This window comes from Tupaia chinensis, unplaced genomic scaffold, assembly GCF_000334495.1.
Source record: "Tupaia chinensis unplaced genomic scaffold, TupChi_1.0 Scaffold000421_1, whole genome shotgun sequence".
Lineage (NCBI taxonomy): Eukaryota > Metazoa > Chordata > Mammalia > Scandentia > Tupaiidae > Tupaia > Tupaia belangeri.
Window position 1 is genome coordinate 901,228 of NW_006159926.1, and position 11,453 is coordinate 912,680.

The window sequence follows — 11,453 nt, forward strand, 5'->3', positions numbered from 1 at the left end:
AAACAAACAAACAAACAAACAAACAAACAAAACCAAAAAAGGTTTGCCATTGAGATTGTGACACTTATTAGTGGAAAATAAAGGGCTTGAGAGTACAGAGAGCAATGGCAGATATTAGATGTGAGACGGGAGTCAAATGGGAGAAATGGGCTAAAAGACCCAAGAGTGTGTGTAAACAAGTGAAATATGTTTGGAACTGTGACCCACAGCAGGGTGATGACCGGCCACGGCAAAGCACTGCGTGTTCTAAAACACCAGGAGAGTGTTTTGGGGCGTGTTCGGCGTGGTGTGGTGCTGAACGCTGGGGATGGCGAGTGTGCTAATACCCTTGATCTGATTTATTGCACACTTTCTACATGCTTTAAAAACACATACTGTGCCTTCCAAGGGTGTAAATTATCACATGTAAATCAGGCACGATGATAAAAGAGAGTGTGGTTTCTTTTACCCTTTGGGAGAGTATTTCCTTCAGAGATGCTATAGTGTAATGCAATTTAAAATTCTACCTTTATTATTTTAGGTTCTGCAGACATCACTCCAGGACTATTTCTAAACCTGTCACATGTGGGACATAGAACAGTACACTGGGTCTCTCTGACCAGAAAAGAGGAAATGTGGAAGCTCCCTTGAATCACAACCAAACGAAAGGCTTTCATGTAGTATGTGACAAACATTTTCAGTATTTACATATCATTTATACAATATATACCTCATCTATCATGTCACCAAAAACAAAACGAAACAAAACAAAACACTTGTGTGGGAGTAATCACTCTTCATGTCTTAAAGTTTATTTTTAAATTTTAGTTTTTTAAATCGTGGTAACATATACGTAATATAAAGCTCACCATTTTAGCCATTTTTAAAAGCACAGTTCAGTGGCATTAAGTATATTTGTAACGTTGTGCAGCCCGCAGGACATCCATCTCTGGAACTTTCTGGTCTTCTGAATCTGAAACTCTGTACCCATTAAACAATAACTTTCGGTTCCTCCTTCCCTGCAGCTGCCGGTAATGGCCATTCTAAACTTCCCGTCTCTATAAACTTGATTACTCAGGTACCCCATAGAAGTGGGATCCTATATGTTTTATTTTTAACATTTATTTATTTAATTCATGAGAGAGAAGCATGCATATATGTGCAAGATAAAGAGAGGAGAGAGAGAGAGAGAGAGAGAGGCACCCTTGGCAGGGTCTCGTCACACAGTGACTCCCTTCGCCCATCCCTCCAGTCAGCAAGATCTTGGGCACGTGTGTACCTGGTGAGCCTTCCAGGTCAACTGGGGATCTGCACCCATAGCCAGCCATGTGGCTTCCAGTACTGCAGGTCAGCGGGCTGCCTACTTTCTGTTCTTTTCTTTTTGCGCCTTATTTCACTTAGCATAAATGCCCTTGGGATTCATCCTTCTTGTAGCACGGATCAAATCCCCTTCCTTTTTAACAGTGAATTTGTTCCTTTTATGTAAACACCACATTTTGTGTATCTGTTCATCCCTCCGTGGACACTTGGGCTGCTTCCGGCTTTCGGCTATTGTGAATAATGCTGCTATAAAATGGGTGCACATAAACACTTACTATTTTGACAATCATCATTATCTCTTCAAAATCCGATAGCTAAACAACTACATAGTGGTAAGTAACAGGTAATACAATTTCAATTTTATAAAGAGAAATCATTAATTTGTTCAATAAATGTTGACTCTCTTCTAAGTTCCCGGTGCTGGTGCCCAGGGTGAGCCTGGCAGCTATCGCAGGGCTCAGTCATCCTGCAGGCAGCTGTTAACCAGGTGAGCTCAGCAATCAGCATATATAATTGTTCACCACCATCAGAGCAGTGAAGGAAGAGCAGGATCCCTAGAGAGAGCATCGATCGGATGACCTGACTGCGGCAGTGTGGTCAGGGAGGAGCTTTCTGATGAGGTGACGTTTGTGCTGAGGCCTGAGAATGAGCAGAAAGCAGGCCAATGCAAGAGTGGAGGGAAGAACCTTCTAGATGAAAACTCAGCACAGGCGAGTTCTGGGTAAACCTCTTGGATGGATCTTCCAAGGCTTCCTTTGTGGATTGGTTCTGACTGTGCCTCTGCTTGTGAGTGTGACTTGAGTTCCTAACATTCCAGCAGCGCAGAGTTTTGGTTTATGAATCAAGCATAACATCGCCGACTATCGACATGCTGTGTGACTCAGGAACTGCAGCGTCCCGGGGTGGATAGAAGCATGAATATCCTTCTTCTGCAGGCTGCTCCCAAGCCAGTGCTCTTTTAGGGTCTGGGACCCCTGAGAGTTTATAACAAGGATCGTTGCTGGTGCTGCCCTTGTGGGAAGCTGTGATAAGCAGGATGATGCTCTCCGAACCATGTGGGAAGGGAGGGGCTGTTTCAATAGGAAGTTTGGCTCCCAGAGAGCCCCTTCTGAGTGAAAAGAGCTTTGAAAATTTAATCGCTTCCTCTTTTCTACTATATATATATAAAATATATGACATGAAAATAGCAACAATATATATAGTTTATATTATATAAGTGTGTGTTATATATAATTTGTAATATATATATATATATAATTAGTACATATATATAGTGAGAGAACAAAAGAGAGAGACCCAGGGTGGAGTAAGTCTCAATTCAGGAGACTTTATGCTGTGATGCTATGGAATTGGTTGCTAAGGAAGAAATCTTGGATTTCTAGGAGGTCAACATAAATATCAAACTAAAACAGTGCGCGATAAGAACCAAAAAAAAAAAAAAAAAAAAAAGGCATTTTGAAAGCTTTCTTTTAAGCAGCGTTGGCAACTATCTCAAGCATGTTAGTTTCCTGGGCCATCCTTGTTCTTTGTGCTCGCCTGCTCAGGCCTGTGCACCAGAACCGTTGCCTCAGACCCACTTGGTGAAGAAATGAGTGCTCAGAGCACATGGATGGCAGAGGAAGGAGGTGCTTTCATGATGGGAAGTGACTCTGGACCCTCATATATACCCATCTCTACTAGCTGTCCCTGAGACAGGTTCATGGTCACTGAAAATTTAGTGGATTAAGGTCTTTATGGTTGTTACTTAATGTCATGAAACCTACATTTTTTTTTTTTATTATTATTAGGACCCCTTAGGCTGTGGAGATATTTATACTTATTTTAGTCTCAAATAGCCAAGAAACATTTTTGGATTTATTTTTATTTTATTCTATTAAAGCTTATTTATTTATTTATTTGAGAGCGAGAACCTCCCACTAGATCTTGATGCTGTCACCCACTCCCAATAAATGTATGTTAATATGTCAGCATATTTTTACAGCATAAATTCTATGCTGTATTTGTCAGCTATTTGTTTGACAGCAATCTACAAAGAAAAATGTATTTTACTTCATCTGAAGGAATAAAATTTCATTCTTACTATAAAAAATGCAATCTGGAATTTTTATTCTTTTTGATTACATTCTATTTCATGGGTTGAGACCTGCACTTTGAAAAACACCGTGGAGCCAGGCTGTTGAGCCTTCTGTGGTTTGTTGTCCGCGCAGTGCACACAGGCTCCCCCAGGACAGCACAGTGATTCGTCCTTAGGGCCCAGTACATGGCAGGTATTTCCAAACAATAGGAGTTGAAGTCGATGACTTAGTATTTCCAGTTTTGAACTCCCTGACATTCCCAGCTTGGCTTGAACCGAAAGAGAATAAAAGCTGTTTAGATGAGTATTCTCTTTCTGTGAATTAAGAGGTTTGAAAATTTGACTTCCTCTGGTCAAAATTATATCCTGTTTGAATTCGTCTTTTTGCTCTTGATTGGTGTCCTATTCCTTTGGTCATTAACAGCTTTAAGGAGACAATCTGAACACTGGCCATTTCTGTAAGAATGAGTTTCACCTTTCACAAAAGGAGGAAACGTCTTCACAGGATTATGAAAATTAAATTACATAATGTAGGTAAGTGTTTATAATGCATGGTAATCACTCTATATTAACCATTGTCATTACTGTCACTTTTGTTTTCAATCACGTTAACTGATGAGAATCCACACCATTTTTCTATCTTCACATCCTTCATTTCAGCTTGTGATGTTAAGAGAAGATGATCAAAAGAGGGTAGTCTTATTCTGTTCAGGCAGAAATAAGAAAATAAAACAAACTGGGTGGCTTATAATAAACAGAAATATAAATCTCACATTTCTGGAGTCTGGGAAGTCCAAGTTCAAGGCAGATCTGATATCTAATGAAGGCCCACTCTCTGACTTATCAATAGCATCTTTTCATTGTGTCTTTGCATGGTGAAAGAGGCCAACAAGCTCTCTGTAGTCTCTTTCATGAAGTTACAAGTGTCATTCATCTGTGTTCTGCCCTTCTGACACTTAATAATATTACCTTGAAAAATAGGAATTCAACATATACATTTTGGGAGGATGGACAAAAACATTCATACCATAGCAAGGCAAACGAAAAAAATCCTAGGAAGTCAGGGATGATATCTTTTTTACCCTTCTTTTCTAACCTATCTAACCTTATAGCTATAGCAATCATCCTAGGTCTGTCTTTCTTTCTTTCTTTCTTTCATTCTTTCTTTCTCTCTTTCTTTCTTTCTTTTTTTTTTTTTTTGTTTGCTACAAGGTGCATGGACGTGTGTGTGTGTGTGTGTGTGTGTGTGTGTGTGAGAGAGAGAGAGAGAGAGAGAGAGAAAGAAGTGAAGGTTATAGTGTCCAATATTCTAGAATAGCAGTCCCTAAACTTTTTAACACCAAGGACTGGTTTCATGGAAGATAATTTTTTCATGGATCTGGCAGGGAAACGGGGAAATGATTTTGGAATGATTCAAGTACATCACAGTCACTGTGCATTTTTTTCTATCATTATTACATTGTACTGTATAGCAAACTAATTATACAACTCACCATAATGCAGAATCAATGGGAACTCTGGGCTTATTCTCTTGTAACTCGATGGGCCCATCTGGGGACTACTATGGGAATCCTATGCCTGTGTCTCTAACAGGAGGCAGAACTCGGGTGGTAATGTGAGCAATGGGGAGAAGCTGTAAATACAGATGAAGCTTCTCTTGCTCACCTGCCACTCACCTCCTGCTGTGGTTCAGTTCCTAACATGGTAGGACGGGTACAGGGGATTGGGACCTCTGCTCTAGAGTATGTCACTAATAGAAAGAAGAACAGTAATAACTTTTTGGCTGTTGAAAGCAGTATGTTATGTATTTGAAAACATTTTTCTGACACATTTATCAATTGACATGGAAGACCACTAGTTTTAAGTTGGCTCTAGAGCCAGAAAAGTCTTTGTAGTATGAACATTTCTGCTGTTAGGATTATATGATACATAATCCAGAAGACGCCACATTCTTAGAGTTATCTAGGTAGAATAGGATGCTGAGGAGATGCTCTATAAACCTCCAAAGGAGATTTCCAGTGCAGAACCTGAGGTTCTAGAGCAAGGATAAGCCACCTGCATCAGAGTGCTATACATCACTTAAAAAATATTTTTTTACCTTCTCTTTGACACTGGTAGAGACAGAACTCCCAAATGTAGTAGCAAATGACCACATACCAAGGTGCCTGTCATGAGATAGGTACTATCAACCCCACCAAGATAGAAAATCATGCAGGCCCAGTAAAAAACCATTGTAAGATGGAAATGGAACATTTTAGATTGGGCTTGAGCCCACGCAAAAGACACAAAGAAGTTGTGTGAACAGGCGGCTGACTTCCACATCATCTACTACTTTGCATTGATGTCTTTAAACTTCAGTTCACACCTGTTGCCACATTGGAGATTTCTTATGACCAGCTGAGAGATGAGAAAAACATCTTGGCTCACAGCTAGGTATACAGATGCAGTCCAAATATAGATTTTTGTAGCACAACATCCCATCCTGAGGCCCTGAAAGACACTGGTGAGGAGAATCTTTCAATAGGCAGAGCTGTGCACCAGTATTGCATCCAGCCATCCACTTGGTGTAGAGAGAGAAATGACTCAAGGTAAGAATATACATGAACTCAAGGGAAGTTACACAGGATTTGGCCAGTTTTTAAGGGATGTGGAAGGAGGGAGGACAAGAAATTCTTGGGAAATAGCTTGTGGATGGACCTACAGAGTAGTCCCAACATGTGAAAATCTTTGGATTGCATCTAAGTGCACACTGAGAGCTACTGCAGTCAAAGTACTAAACAACCAAACAGGATGAATTAGTTCATGGATGTCAGCCTTGTCTTTGGCTTTCCCAGTGCATGAATGAAGGGCTCATGAGGAGCAGTTGTAGAGGCAGAGATGAAGCTGTGTCTGAGCCCAATAGCATGGACTTCCTCTCACCAAAGATTTAGCTATTGATGAATGTCAGATCTCTCAACTCCCTGAAGCTAAGCTTCTAGAGTAGATGAGCAGTAGATGTGGCTGGTCTATCATACAGGACTCTTCCCATCTTGGGTAGGCAGTGAATCGTGCTCACTGAGAGTGACACATGTCTTGGATGTGGTTTTGTCTTTCCTGTCCATAAGACCCTGACCATTGTACTACCCAAGGGCTCACAGAGCATATGATTCTCTGACATGGGACTACATGTAACATCTTTTTGGACTTAAGTCTCATTTTATGGCAAAGGAGATGCGGCAATGTGGACATGACCATGATCCATTGATTCTACCCCGTGTTACATAATTCAGAAGCTGCAGATCTGATAGAAGAGTGGAGAAAGCTTTTTTTGTTGTTGTTTATTTGTAACAAATTTATTGAGGTATAAATCACAAACATATATAACAACCTGTTTGGTTGTTTAGTACTTTGGCTCTCAGTAGCTCTCAGTGTGGGAAGAGGATGGGTGAAGGAGGAGAGTCTAAGGAAGGACATTAAGGAGAAAAATAGAGAGGCAAGGCATTTATGGGACAAAGAAATGGGTCATTATCCATTGAAGATAATGTGTATAATACTCTCAACTGGATTGGTGAGAAATGTATACATGTTACAATATTCACTTTACAAGCTAAGTGACTAGTGATTGAACATATAAAAAAATTGAAATAAAAAACCCCAGAAAACATATATATGTTGTCTTCTGTGACTAGGTTCTTTCACTGAAGATAACATTTTCAAAGTTTATATATATTGTGGCATATATCAGTACTTCATTCCTTTTTGACAAATAGCATCCATTGTTCAGATATACAATATTTTGCTTACTGTTCATCAGTTGGTGGGCATTTGAGTTATTTCACTTTTTGGCTATTATAAATAACGCTGCTACAAACATTCAGGTGTACACATTTTTATGTGGCATCAATTTCTTCTGGGTAGATACATAAGAGTAGAATTTCTGGGTCATGTGGTAACTTTATATTTAACTATTAGAGGAACTGACAGTTCCCCAAATTGGCTTAGCCATTTTGCATTCCCATTAGCAATGTATGAAGGTTCCAATTTCTCTCTTAAAGAAACAATTGAATTACCAGTTTGAATATAACCCCCTACATGGGTGAGGGGCTACTTCAGTGTGAAGCAGACTCTTTAGACTCATGCTGTTTTATGTGCTGTATCCCTAAAAGGTAGAAAACACCTCTTAGAAATGACTTTGTTCAACATTTCCATCATCCTGGCTGACTAAGTAAATCTATATTTTCCATCCACATAATTTTAGATATCCTGGTCCCCAGAGATTCCTCCCACCAAGGAACACAGTGAAGGTCAAAGTCAATGTAAATGGCTGCCTCTGTGGTCACTTTGGTCTCCTTATAGCAATAGATAGTCAGACACAGAATAACTTAGGATACCAGGAAGACAAGTGACCCTGGTCATCATGCAGGTTAGACTGCTATTACATTTCAGGGGACAGGGAGGCATGTGTTTAACATCTAAGTGAACCTCTGTGGTGGCTCTTGGTGCTCTCAGACTAACTTAAATTGCAGTTGGGCAAGAATAGTAAACATGGCCCAATTTGGGAATGCTCAGAGGACTCAGATCCTGCAGAAAAATCACCTAGAGCAGTGCTGGCCTAGGACACGGGATGATATAAAAGGGGAGCAGAGCAGATCAGTGAAGATTATTAGTGCTACCTTGGGACCAGTTGCAGCAGCGGGGGCTGAAGTTCATCATACTAATAGTCTGCTTGTGAGTTCCCTGAGGAATTGCAACCAAGAATCCTGAAAAAGTCAAGCCTCATAGAGTGAACTCCATATGAGGAGTAAGTGGGAGTGAACAGTGCAAGGGGTGGACTGTAGTAGATGCTGCTGGGATCCATTTTCTTGGGCTGAATACCTCAGACACTCAGTGTGTCAGCAGCTAATAGGGACCAATTCTCTCCTTTTCTGAAAAGTTCCCTTCAGCTGCTGGAAATAGCTTTGTCCAGAAAATTTGCACTGCCCTCTAGGTTAGAAAGACTCACAGGCTATGGTTGACTATTATGGGATACAAAAGGCCAAACCTCTTGCATCAGATGGTGGTGGTGGGGATAACTGGTTCTGTTTATGCTCTGGAGCTCCCTCCACCCTCCACCCTCCACCTCCACTTTGGTTTGTGGATCAAGCCAAGAATAGACTTTCCCTGACACAGCAGCCTTGCTCAGCTCTTTCCTTCCCATGCTATGCTTCTCTCCTTCCTCTCTCAATGTTCCTTCTGTAAGGCACTCTCTTAGTAAATTCTGTGCACCTGACTCTGCCCAAGCCTTTGCTCCTCTCCTTCCATTAGTCCTCCAGGCTAGAAAGAGGCATTATTTTCATTATCCCATGGGGAAAAACAAACAAACAAAAACAAAAACACTCCAGCAAATAGCGTCACCAGATGACAGTGTTTTGAAAACTGAGGGGTTCTATAGAGGGAAAGTTTGCTTAGGAGCACCACTTATTTTCACAATAAAAAAAAATTTGCCAGGGGGTGCATGTACTTCCCAGAAAAAAACAGAGAGGCAGAGAGATTAGTGGGAGCACTGCTCTCCCCCAATGGCCTCCACTTCTCCTTCCTGTCAGGATCCTGAGTCTGTGTGTGTGAACACTTTCTCTCTCTCTCTCTCTCTCTCTCTCTCTGGGTCTTTTTCAAGCCTCCATGTCTGGTACTTGCCTGGTTGGCCATGTTGTATTTGGCTCCATTAATCACTAGACCATAGGGCCAGCCCTTACTTTACATTTGTAAAAGTTGCTTTTATTGAGCCAGCAGGAGACATTGTGGTTAAGACCCTGGATTCCCACATGGTTCAAGTCCCAGGCCTGATGGTTTGCTTTCTCACTTTCCCCTCTTTCTTTAGTCAAATGAAAAACTAATAATAATAATAAAAAAAAATAAATAATTATATTAAACACGAAAGTTGATTTTATTTATTTCTCCCAGGAGGTAGAGAGAGAAAGAAAGAGAAATAGAGGGAAGAGCATACCCTTACAGAGCCTTCACATTGCAATCCACCCCCAGGCTCCACCAACTCAGGTTATGGGCACATGCATGTGAGTGCTGCATACTCATGGAGATCCTGAGACCTTGCCAAAGGTTCATTTGCGATAGTGCTACATCGTTGTCTGGTCCCCTTACTTTTGTTTTTGTTGATGAAAGAGTGTGTACACACACTTGCTGGCACAAGAGAGAGAGAGAGAGACATAGATGCATCATCTTCAGGGCATGGTCACTCTGTGATTGACTTCCTTCAGTTCTCTAGCATACCAGGATCCTGGGCATATGCGCACACGACTGATGTGTTTCAAGCTGACTGGGTGGGGACTTGAACTGTAGTTGGCATGTGACATCCAGCTTTACCATCTGGAATACCCCTGACTGCCACAGAGGCTGAACCTGTTCACATTTTTTTTTTTTTTTGCCATAGGTAGCATGTTTAAGAGAGAGAGACAGAGAGAGGGAGAATGATGGCCATGCTTCAATCCCTTCTCTCCTGTTCTCTCCTTGAAATTTTGGGCACATGGGGCCAGCAGGTGGTGTAGTGGTTAAGGTGCTAGACATCTACATAGTTGACCATGGTTTGAGTCCTGAACCCAGTGACTTGAAATTCAGGCTGTGTGCATATGTTCCTAAAATCCCAAGGAGAGAATGGAGGAGAAGGAATTGTGGCATGACCATCCCCTCTAGGGGGTGATTTCTCTCTTTCTCTCTGTCTCTGTGCAGAAAAATCACCAAAGTGAGTGCACATGCCCTGTAGCAAAAATCTCTCAAAAAGAAAAAGAAATTTGGGGTGTACATGCCTGATATTATTTTCAAGCCACCAAGTCTAGGACTCAAACCACGGTTGGCCATGTGGGAGTCCAACACTTTAACCACTATGCTGCCTGCTACCTTCCCTTTATATTTTTTATTGAAGCATAATACATGCACAGAGAGGTACATAGAAATGCACAGCTGGATGAATTTTCACAAGGATACTGCAGGAGGGGAAGAAAAGGGTATAAGTGACACGTATTCTTTGACAACATAGCCCAGAAACACTGCGGCATTTCCCCTGGCTCGTGACAGGCTAGAATGTGTCATGTGCTCACCTGTAAAGGGAGGGGATCACTGGATGTGGGTATGGCTAACCACAGCAATGAGCTGTAAAGACATTTTCCCCTCATTTTCTTGTGTACACCAATTTATCTCCCTTTCCCTAGTTTTGGTAGCCAGTTCAAACCACTCCAACCCAACATACAGAAGATGGGTGAGGTCGTCTTCAACGTATTTGCTCCAATGACAAATTCTGAAGAACTTGATCGATTTGATTTGGGCTAAATTTAGTATGCCATTACTTGGCAGTGAAGTCACCTTAACTACAATTTGAGGTTCAACCTGAAACAAAATGGTTGCTAATAAACTTTCTTTTGGGAATATCTTTGGTGATTTTTCGCAGTTTGCCGTGAAGTTTTGCATGTAGATACAGGCTGTGGAGAAGGACACGTGATTACACCGAGGGAGGTGCACAATTTAGAGACTGACAGATGACGCTGGGAAAAAAATGTAAAAATAATTGCAGATCCTTTGATATTGATGCACATTCTCATAATGACTGCCATTATGGGCTTTGGGTGCACACACCATAATGAGCCTTTTTTTGGACTTGGTGTTGCACAGAAGGGCCAGTGAGACTGTTTCGATTAATGAATGTGCAGTTCGAAGCCGTAACAATGGCAGGCCTGTGCTATTCTGTGAACGAAATTCTGCTGAATTCACAGACAGGTGACACGGTGTGGTCACTAATGTATGTGGAGCTCGCTGTTGTAATAAGGCCTCTATTATCTTAGACACAATGATGCTGAATGTATTCTGGGCCTACCAGCACGTGCTGTTAACCGAGACTGGACTTAACTCTTTGGGTCCTGGTTTAAGTAGCTTCTTACAAACTTATCAGTGATTTTCGACCTCAGAAATTCCAATTCTTGCCTGTATTTTATTTTCACTGAGCTCATTTTCCCTTTCCCTGTCTCCTTGTGTGTGTGTGTGTGTGTGTGTGTGTGTGTGTGTGTAGAGGTTTTTGCTATAGAGCGTGTGTGCTCGCCAGACAGAGAGACAGAAAGTG